Source organism: Chelonia mydas, chromosome 8 (genome assembly GCF_015237465.2).
Source record: "Chelonia mydas isolate rCheMyd1 chromosome 8, rCheMyd1.pri.v2, whole genome shotgun sequence".
Lineage (NCBI taxonomy): Eukaryota > Metazoa > Chordata > Testudines > Cheloniidae > Chelonia > Chelonia mydas.
In genome coordinates this window covers 17,270,853-17,282,316 of record NC_057854.1, presented here as the reverse complement: position 1 = coordinate 17,282,316, position 11,464 = coordinate 17,270,853, and the positions used below count along the sequence as shown (strand labels likewise).

General features: G+C 40.0%; 1 long non-coding RNA gene across 1 annotated transcript; it reads left to right on the top strand.

Annotated features, from left to right (window-relative positions):
* The first annotated feature begins 5,918 nt into the window (after positions 1 to 5,918).
* LOC122466864 lies at positions 5,919 to 10,645 on the top strand. Its single transcript, XR_006292769.1, has 3 exons — positions 5,919 to 6,001; positions 6,590 to 6,632; positions 10,483 to 10,645. It is a non-coding gene; the product is annotated as an uncharacterized LOC122466864 (long non-coding RNA).
* The last annotated feature ends 819 nt before the right edge of the window (positions 10,646 to 11,464 follow it).

Here is an 11,464-nt window from a genome sequence, read left to right as displayed (position 1 = left end):
ATAAAGGAGACCCTAATGGTAAGTGATCATCCAGTCAACATTTCTTTTAAAAACATGTTGATTCTGAATATAAAGATGCTTGGGCCCCGAGCTGTATGGGTCCAGTCACACCTCATTTCAATGCTCAGCTGCGGTTGCTGAGCGTGTTCCCAAGCAGATACATGACAGCTGAGGTAGGGGAGCTACATCACTGTGTGTCCTCCTAATCTAGTAAGGCTCTTCAGGCATAGCCCCTCACCATGATATTAGAAGTGCCTTCTGCAGGGATGAGTATGGTGTGAAAGCCTGAAGAGAAGAGAATAGGCTGAAGCAGTCTCAGAGACAAGACTGCACAGCCTACTGGGGAGGATCCAGTGGATCTAGTGACCAGCTCCTGAAGCTGAGCACTGGAATATGAATTTGTTCCATTGTAATTGCGATGCTCAGGTTGCAAGTGTCTTTCTTTACATTCACTCATCTGCATTTTTAAAAGCAGTCTGTATTGGTTGATCACTTTTCATTAGAGTCTCCCTTATCATAGCCCTTAGCAGTTGTCGCTTTCTCCTGCTCACGTAAGCAGCCCCAATTAGTCTCTATTGCTCCTTTCTGATCCCTGCTCAGAGTGGATGAATACCTGTCTGTGTGCTCTGAAACATGGCCATGTTTAAAAATGGAATGAGCCCATTAGCAAAATGGAATTAGCTGTGCGGGGGGCTGGGGGGAGGAGGGGGGAATATGTTCTTCTAGTCAACAGGCTGTGATAACATGCAGCCACTGACAATTTGTGAAGTCCGGGGAATCCCATGTCTTTGAATTGCTTTCCACAACCGTGGCCAATAAGGTTTTTGAAGCTAATACACCTACTGTGTTTTCTTTTAAACAGAGATTCCCTTTCCCAAGCTCTTTCATCTCTTCATCTCCACAGAAGAGCCAGCATGATATTCAGATAAAATGTTTGGCAATTACTCTTAAATGACAGTTTATTAATTCATGTGGTACTCATAGCAATGGTAGGCCGAAGCCTAATGAACAAGTGCCTGCTGTTCCTACTAATGTCATCCACTCCACAGTGGGACTCCCATTACCATTCAGCTTTAATGTACACGGTTACCCCGACCCCAAATTCCAAACACAGCTGCAGCATTCAAACTACACGCACCTAACATTGCATCTATAGATTGTTAGAGCCAAAGAATAATTGCAATTTCAAGCCGCTGTAGTTGTGCTATTAATTATTTTAATGATGTATTCTTTTAGACTGGGAATATGATACCAATAAGGTTTAATTAATAAATTGTTAACATGTAATTGCTGTACCTATATGAGTCAACAGAGTAATCTCTTCTTGTTGGATAAGCAGCACTACAGATACCAATGCAAATATTTCTGTCTATAGATCTTTTCATTTCAAGTGATTGTTGGTAGGACGTTCCAGGGATGGAGAATTACTTAATCACTGCCTTCTTTCTTCAGTATACAAACTATTGGCCAGTAGTCAGATCACTTTGCTACAGTCCAGGCAGGAATGTAGCATACTCTAGACAATTTAGCGTTTCTTTGTATGAAAATATTAAAATTAATTTACCACATCAACATTTGTCTGGCTAGTTGAAATCTGCTAAGTCCATAGCATGTGGCAAGGGAAAAGGTACTGACCTACTAATTAACAATCAGAGTATTGGGCACTAGTCCAGGTGTTTTATCAAAAAAGGCATCATACAGCTGTAATATAGAGTTGGAACCAGATCCTCAGCTGCTGTAAATTGGCATCGATTATTGACTTCAATGGGACTCTTGCTGATTTATACCAGCTGAGGATATCACCCTTGGGCTTAAAGAGCAGGCAGCTGCTTTCAGATGCCATAAAAATAGTATATGGCAGCAGAAATAACTAAAATGTGTTTGGTTTTATTTCCATTTGTAACATTGAAAGATACTGATGTATTTACCTCTGGGCCACATGGAACAAGGATTGGGCCACAGTAAGCCAAGGGAAACAATCCACTGTTTAAATAAGATAAAAGAGATTAAAAGAACTTTTCTAAAAATGTATTTTATACATTAAGGAATAAATAAAAACACTTATTACCACTGTTAGTAGCAGAGGTTATTTTCTTTAATTTAAAACGAAAGTGGCTGACAGGGCGCCCGAATGTTGGCCTGCAAAAGGACTCAACTAAAATTCCCCAGGCAACAAAAAAAACCTATGTAAACATATAAACAGTGTAATATGTCCAACCAACTCAATCTATGATCAACCAGCAGTACATCAGATTGCAAAGCCCATACCTCTTAATCCTTGTGCTATCCTGAAATCATTTTTCTAGGATATTGAAAACAGCTACTCCGCTGAGTGCCTCTCTTATTTTCTAGATTAAAGTGTCAAATTGTTTCTTTACAACACAGACAGGAGACATTTTAGAAAATAAGGTCAGAATCAGTACTATGTAGCAGTTGCCCTTAATGATTTTAGAAATAAAATAATAGGATAGGTCAGGATATTTTGACTATTATATGACATGTCATAATGTGATGTGTTCTATTCTGCACTACTACTGATATGTCATGAAATAAAAGTAATATTAAAATAAATACATTTCAAAATGAAAAATTTGTTTTGAAATGAAATGTCAATTTTTTTTTAAATGGCACATTTCCCCCCACAAAATGGAAATTCTGTGTTTCAAGCAGCTGCATCACAGACCATATGGAGAACACCTGGCCAACCATCCCCTCTCTTTTACTGAAATGGATGTAAGCTCATCAGAGACTTCCTCTGACTGCCACTGTGATAGTATGTCAGGAGATGAGAGGCAGTATCTTAGGCTGCGTCTTCATTGCAAAAAAGGTGGGTTTTCTATCAAGAGTGCTCAAATCGGTAAAAACGAGATGGTGAAATCCTAGTGGAAACAAGTCACAGGTAAGTTTTTATCTAGATGTAGCTACATGAGGTTAACCTAGAACCTCTAGCTAGAGTTTATCTTGAGGTACACTGAGGTGAAAACTATCTGTGCCTTGTCTCCACTAGTATTTTATATTGCAATAGCTCAGTCAAGTTAACTCAATGGAAAAACATATCTATTTTGTAGTGAAGACCTAGAATTTGGTCCCAGTCATATAGGCCATATAGGTCAAATCCACCATCTTAATGTACTCAGTTGTGTTTTGTTATGACTAAGGCTAAGATTTTGTCATGGTTATTTTTAGTAAAAGGTCACGGGCAATAAACAGACAGGTCACGGGCAATAAACAAAAATTCATGGAAGCCGTGACACTGTCTGTGACTTTTGCTGCTGCAGCTCCATGGTTTCTGCTGCCACAGTGGTGGCTGGGAGCTGTGGGGTTCCACGCCGCACCCCCCACAAGGCTGTCACCTGTTGCTGGAACCCTGCAGGGGGACCCTGAGGAGGCTGTTGCCCGTTGCTGGAACCCTACCGGGGCCCCGCTGGCTGCCAGCTCCAGTTCCAGGTTCCAGTGTTACCCGGGGTTCTTTCAACCCAAAGCTCTCGGTAACTTTTACTCTGAGAAAGGTGGTGTCAGGAAATAAATCAGGGGAGACGCGGCGTCCGACTGATAGATGGCTGGCACAAACAGGACAACACAAGAATACTTTCACTTAAAGCTAAACTTTACTTAGTCTCAAGCACTTACACACGTCCCCAACAGGTTAGTAAAACACCCCCAACCCTCAATAATTACTGAAGCTGAGTGGGGCTCTCCAGTGGCACAGCGACAGGCTTCCATTGGCCAAACTTCAGTCTGCCAGTGGGGACCATAAGATGTATCCAGAGGGAGAGTCCAGTCCAACTACCTCAAACTTTTTCCCCTTATTTATATATTAGTAATACAATGACATGTCCCTTAAAGAAAACTTGTTAAGCAAGCATTGTCAATGGTCAAGCAAGAGGTTTCCTTCTGATTACTGATTAACCAGGTGTGGTTTTTCCCCCAGAGTTTGCAGCCTTGAGGCCCTAACAGACATTCCTGAGGGCACAACCCACTCTTCTAAAATGCATGTATCAGCAACTTCAACACAATTCTTATCAGAAAGGACGTGGGGTCAAGCTGCCCTTTCTGTGGCACCCAAAACCCCCTCCCCTCCTGCCTTGGTTAAGCTGAGACTGTTGCATGGCCAATTTACGGCCTGCTGACTTGGCTGCTTTTGGCAATAAGCAATAGTGGTTTCAGGCACTTTACTGGTTTGCTGAAATCTCCCCGTACACCAGGGGCTGAAGCAGAAAATGTCAGAGGTCTCTGGAAGTCACAGATTCTGTGACCTCCGTGACATAAACATAGCCTTGTTATGACCCACTGGGTGGTGCTCTAATGTCTTAGTTTAAGATACAAGGTGTGGGGGAATGTTTTTAAATTCCTGTCTTTAGGTGGATGGGGTGTGTGGACGGCAACATTATTAGTTTCAGCCCAGGGCAACAGAAAGTATTAATTCGTCACTGGTGGCATGCTGTAGAAGCTTAGTAGCTTCCATTGGGTCATTATCATAGATAGCAATCAGAAGAAATATTTTGAATTGAAAACCAAAATATTTTTTTAGTCCTTTATTCCCAAATCCCATTTCTTGGAAGTATTTTTTTAGTGCATAATTCCAGCTTCTCCTAATGCAATTCTTTCTATACAGCATCTGCTCTGCACAATTACCATAAAATGTTCCAGAGCAGACTGCTGTCTATATCCACTACGGGTGCGTCAGCTGAACCTTTTTGCAGGGGTGTGTGTGTGTCTGACCCTGCGATGTGAGTCAATTAAACATTCTTCTTGGATACTGGAAACTAGTCTGGATTACAGCTGCTAATTGCTCAGTGAGAAACCTTCAATGGCATACTAAATACAAGGCAGATAGGAACAAAGCTTCACCGCGAAAGCCTTTAAACAATGATACATAATTAGAAGAAACAAAATGGTTACTTGAACTGAGGACCACATGCCTCCTTTTTATACGTGCTCATCGAATCAGCCATTATCAGTTCTCCGTTCATGATTATATAAATGTGCATCAAACACACAAGCAGTTGATGCTGTACTCAGATTCTCTCTCGCACCTGTGGGGTTAAACACTGAAGAGATATCATCAAGTTCTTCTCCCTGGATCAGACCCTGGTGGTTTCAAGTGCTGCAATAGGGCTGGGGTTCAGAGCCAATGGTGCTGACTCTGCAATTCATCTTTCACAGGAAACCATACTCCCTTCAGCCTCTCTCTGGTGGCTGCCCAAAGGAAAGTTAAGCATACCTGAATAATTCTGAAAAGAGCAGTGATTGTCTTGAACAATATTAATTTTTATTCTCTTTTCTTTTTCTCTAATGTTCAAGAATGTGGCGAGCTGATACTGAATGCATGATGGTTACAGTATTTGCATACACAGTCCCTGCACTACCACTACTGTGTCTAATTTTAGCAAAACACTTTGAATATAAAAGGTGCTACATTATAGTGAATCCAAATTATGTTCTATTTTATTACCATATTGACAAGGAAATCCTTGTGTTTGAGGGTGTAGTGAACCCTCAGCTATTATGAGCGAGTAACTGTCAATGTTGTTGCCCATAGACTGAGTGAAATCATATACACTACTCAGTTCAGAGAGGATTCTTGACATAAACCATTCAGATGTGTTATGAGTTTTTCTCTGTTATTTGCTGAAACCCTTATTATAGTCTCAGAATACCAGAGCAGAAAACTTCTAGGTTTCAGCTCACTTGTATACAAGTGGAAGGTAGAATGTAAAGAAAACACACTGCAAAAAATAAGGAAGGTTGGGAGTTAGGAGCCATATTTTACATGTAAAATTACTGGGCCAGATTCTTATCTCTGTTACTGTAGTGTAAATCTGGAGTGATGTGTTCACCTTCAGTGGAGTTCATCTCTCATCATTGGCTGATGGACTCTTCCCTCCATTTCCAATTTTGTACAGGTTCAGACTTTCACAAACTTCTGCAGAAATTTCACGTGACTGCTGGACTCCAGCTGCATGAGTCTCAGCAATTCAGCCACTAGTACTCCGTGCAGGTGAGACCTTCAAATTGCCATTCAAAGCTTCGCTTTGAAGAAATGAGATCGTCCCTTAAGAAAACAGCGTGGTCATGCATCTGATGTTGCCTTGGATATTATTGTTTGGAGAGGATAAATTAGGAAGGAAGAGAATAAGGGAGAATTTCAGCTTAATTCATTTCTCCTTCGCAGGTTTGTTGAGTTAAACTAGGGGATGACTATCCCCTGAAGTAACAGAGTCACTTTCTGTGCAAATGTCTCCCTTCTATCATCTCACAGGTTGTGGGTACACCTCAGCTGTATTCCAGTTTGGGGGCTCTTTAGTGCACAGAACGATACCAGTGTTGAATTGTTGCCAAATTATGCAGTGATTTTGTCATTCAGACAAATGGGGACGAGATAGAGACTCACCAAGCTCAGCCTCCGGTGGTGAAAAGCTATTGCCTTTTTTACTCTTGTACTACAAAGAATTAGAGACGGGCGAAGCAGTTCAGATAATATATAAAGTTAGTGAAACTGGAATAAAACCTGAACTGAATCGCATTAGAAGTTAGAAAAAGTCGGATTAACTATTCTATTTGATTTTGCATGTCTCTTTACTTCCAGGTTTCGACCAAGAGCAGGAGCAGATGTGTGACTATTGCCACAAGTAAGACTGTTCATGCCTGATTTCTAGCTCGAGTGTTGTCAAATCAGGATTCAAACTGTATGGCTAAGAATCCAGGGTTTGGGTGCTTATATGAAATAAACACTTAGAGGTGCGCCCTGATATTGCCTAAGCAGCAGATATGCAAACCAGTCACTGGGTTTCTAAGGTCATAAATATAAAAACAGTGTTAACAATGATTAATTATTAATGATTATACTTAGCTGCTATGCAATTCTTTTAATTTTCACAGTGCTGTGCAAATATTAATTGTGAATTAATCTGCACAATAACTGTGTGCAAGGTAAATTTTATTATTCCCATTTTATGGTCCTTGTGAGGTTAATAGCAAGTCTAATTGGACAGGTTTCAGAGTAACAGCCGTGTTAGTCTGTATTCGCAAAAAGAAAAGGAGTACTTGTGGCACCTTAGAGACTATTGTCTAATTGGACAATAATTATCCACTTAGGACTTTGAAAATGAAGAAATAATACTTCCATCAACAGAACAAGGGGACAGTAGTTTGCGTCCTTGTTATCCCATTGTTTAGCCAAGTAGTTTACATGCAAATCAAGGCAAAAGTAGCAAAACAGAGCACATGAATATGGTAAATTGTCTCTTTTTGTCCTGAACATTTGTCTTGCATCACTGAATCTCTTGAAGATGGCAGGACATTATACAATTTCTCTAATCTATTTTATGGGATGATTTAAGACAACAAGCTGTATTGTAAACTAGAAGCATTTTAAATCTTCACTTTAGGAAAGGAAGGTGGGATTTAATTACTGCCACCAACAGTTTTCATTTGATTAGAAGACAAACTGGGCTTTACTTCTGCAAAAGAGTGGGACACAAAGCTCTGAGAGCTGGGAAAGGACACAATAAAGCAAGGAAATCTAGGACATTCATGTGGATATTGGACTGATATGTCTGTTTCTATTTATTGTTATGGGATACTTTTTGTTAGCGCTAAATTCACCATCTCACCATATCTTTCACACCGTGAATTACTTGGGCTGATCGAAAATTTTCCACCTCAACTGTTTTTGATGGGAAATTGAGTTTTCAGTTAAATGAAATTGTTCTTGAAAATCTGCTTTCTATGGAAAAGGTTGTTGTAATTGTTGGTTGGTTGGTTGATTGGTTGGCTGGTTGTGGAGTTTTTTAGAAAACAACAACAACAACAACAACAAATGCCTGAAAACAGAAGTTTTCAGTTTTAGGGACAAAAAACAAAATATTTCCATTTAGATATACTGGCATAGTGCATGGGAATTGTAGTTCGGTTGCTTTATGTTTGCATTTTCCTCTATGGGCCAGGCTCCCCAGCCATATCATCTCCTGTAATTCACCGTGCCCATGGGACTGCCATCACATACTGTCTCCCTTCACCAAGATGGAAGTCCATGGTGCATCAGGGGGATGTAGTCTGATGAGGGAGCCCATGGTTTTGTGGAAAATAAATCCTGCCAAACTAAGTTGATATCTTTTTTTTTAATGAGATCATAAATTTGGTTGATAATGGTAATAGTGTTGACATGATATACTTAGACTTCTATAAGGCATTTGAGTTGGTACCGCATGCCATTTTAGAATGGTATGAAATTAACATGGCACACATGTAATAGATTAAAACGTGGCTAAGTAGGGCTGTCAAACAACTAAAAATAATAATCGTAATTAATCACAGTTTTAATCACACTTAAATAATAATAGAATGTCAATTTAATTATTTTATAAATATTGTGGATGTTTTTCTACATTTTCAAATATATATCGATTTCAATTACAACACAGAGTTCAAAGTGTATGGTGCTCACTTTATATTATTATTTTTATTACAAATATTAACACTGTAAGAAGATTTAAAAATATGCAATGAACAAGTGGAAGCATGAAGTGGTGTACAAATGTTTAGCATATCTGGCACGTAAATACCTTGCAACACCGGCTACAACAGTGCCATGTGAATGATTGTTCTCACTTGCAGGTGACATTGTAAATAAGAAGCACGCAGCATTATCTCTCATAAATGTAAACAAACTTGTTTCTCTTAGAAATTGGATGACCAAGAAGTAGGACTGAGGGGACTTGTAGGCTCTAAAGTTTTACATTGTTTTGTTTTTGAGTGCAGTTATGAACAAAAAAAATCTACATTTGTAAGTTGCATTTTCACGATAAAGAGATGGCACTACAGTATTTGTATGAGGTGACTTGAAAAAGCTATTTCTTTTGTTTATCTTTTTACGGTGCAAAACCAAAATAAAATAAAAAGCAGACAGGATCTCCCCCCACCCTCTGCTCCGGGGCAGTGCGGAGCTGATACCTACCTCTCTCCACTGGAGCTGGGTCCTTGGGAGGCAGTTCTCTCTGTTTCCAGCTGAGCTGCAGCTCCTCCGGGCAGCAGCAGCTGCTCTTCCTGTCCTCCTAGCAGGGAGGCTGATCGCGGTTACTCCTATAAGCAGACTTCTAGTGTCCAGTCAGCACTGCTGACCGAACACAGACAGGTCTGCTTTTCAACCGGACATAATGGGCCCCTTCTGAGTGTGGGTCCAGCGCAAAGGCACCATTGGCACCACTGTAAACCTGGTACTGGTCTTAGTACATAAAACCTGTGGCAGATGTGATGTCCAGTGCAATTATTCATTCTGAAAGGGGTATGGTTATAGGATAAAATGGATTCGAAAAAGCATTAAACAAAAGCCTCCCTTAAGGGACCTGAGGAAGAGGGGTTTGGGGCTCCTACAACTGGTACAGTGGGGAGTCAACCCTCCTCTTTTTCTCACCCCTCTTAGCCCGCATAAAAGGGAGGGACAGAGGGGTCCCAGCTATGAGATGCCTGGGACCAGGTTGGGGATGATGTCGAAACGATTAAGGAAATGATGATGACTTGCACTGTACAATTTATTGCTAGGCACTCTGTTATTTTAAGTGTATTAAGTTGTGGCCTAATTAAACCACATCTATTGCCTTCTGCCTTTCTTTCAGCATGGCCAGACAATGGCTTATTAACGATTAAAACTGCCTACCTCACAGAAAAGGCTGTTGGCCTGAGGCTTAATGATAGTGTCCATCACAGTACGTCTTCAGCACCCAATGGAAAGTTCTAACTATTTGTGCCTCATGGATAAGGAGATTAATAAATCTCCAAAGACCATGCTTCATGTGCAAACATTTTTCACCTAAATAAAATGGGAAAAAAGCCCTACTGCATTAATGAAATTGATTTTTCTGTTTGTTAATGTTGGACTTTACAGATTTCCTTGCAAGGTCCTCAAAGTTACCCAAACATCACTACAAAGTAATAGACCCACAAATTATTTAAAAGAAAGAAATGGAAAAAAATCTTCCAAGCTCTGGTCAGAGATAAAGTTTTGGGGCCTAATTCTGATCTTATAGTGCTGGTTTTAACTGGGCCTCATTCTCCGCTCATTGACACCAGCATAAGTCAGGAGCAGCTCCAGTGAAGTCATCATAGTGACGCCACTGTAAAACTGCCGTGAAAGGAAAATCAAGCCCTATGGTTTTACTGGAGAATCCCTGATTTATATCAGAGTAATTGAGATCAGAATTAGGGACTTGCTTTTACATTCTGAATTGATGAGTTCCTCAAATGTATTCTCTCCTACACACATACACACACACACTCACACACTGAGAAACTGACTGAAATTTCTGGGGAATCATATTACAGTTGTTTTGTGATTACCTGTGAACAGAGTTAGCTATGTTTATCCAACCCTTTCTAATTCCATGCTAAGCATAAATGTACAACAAGAAGATGCATCCAATTTACTTGTATAATCAGCATTACAAACATTATTTAACTCTGCGTGTTCCTTTCCTTTCAAAGGTCCAATGCCAGAAGAAACTCTGTGGCAGCAGACTAAAGGGTCTAGTTTCTTCGATGCACATGGGATTGATTCAGGTGACTAATGGGAGTTTGTTATGGTCTTGTCTTGATATAGCTTAGAGGCCTGAAGGAGCAATACTAAAGCAAAGAATCCTGCACTGGCAAGGGGCTGGACTATATGACCTAATAACTCTTTTCCATCTCTATATCTATGATTCTTTGAAACTTAGTGGAGACCTATCATATGTCTTTAGCTCCTTTAATTTTAAGGGAGGGAGTTAATGTGGTTATTGCCACTCTCAAGTAAGATTGGTAGAGAGTGGAGATTTAAGCTAACTCAAGAAATAGAATAATTGCTTTTAGATTCAAAGGTCACACAGTTTCAGTCCCAGCAAGTATAATCTGCTCATAATAAACTCACAAACACCGCAGTACACTGTTGGGAATATAGACCTTTAAAGGTCTGATGACAATTGATTTTGACAGCAGAATAGTAATAGATGACTGTAAATATTAATGGAAGACCACATTGCGCTCTGTTACACCTACGTTAATCCAGAATAAGTCCACTGGCTTCCCTGGAGCTACTGTTTATTTACACCAGTATTTATGAGTAACCTCTTTAATATTAATGATAGGCATTCTGAGTACAGCCATGCATCTGATGTCTATTATCTAGTTATAGCAGAAAAACCTAGGTCTCAAGAGAGAAGAGGTGTTGTCTAGAGGTTAGAGTACAACACTGGGAGCAGAATACCTGATTGCCTAATTCCGTAAGGCTACTTTGAAAATTGCAGCTCAGGTACCTAAACTTGAGTTCTAGAGCTGGACAAAAAACAGGGAGAGAATTTTGTGAAAAATGTCAAAAAATGTTGAAGGTGTTTTCCTTTCACTGGCTTCGAAGTGGAGCGATTCTCCATTTTTCTCTAGCATGTTATGGATATTTGAATACATTCTTTACCGGAATTGTAATTGAAATAAT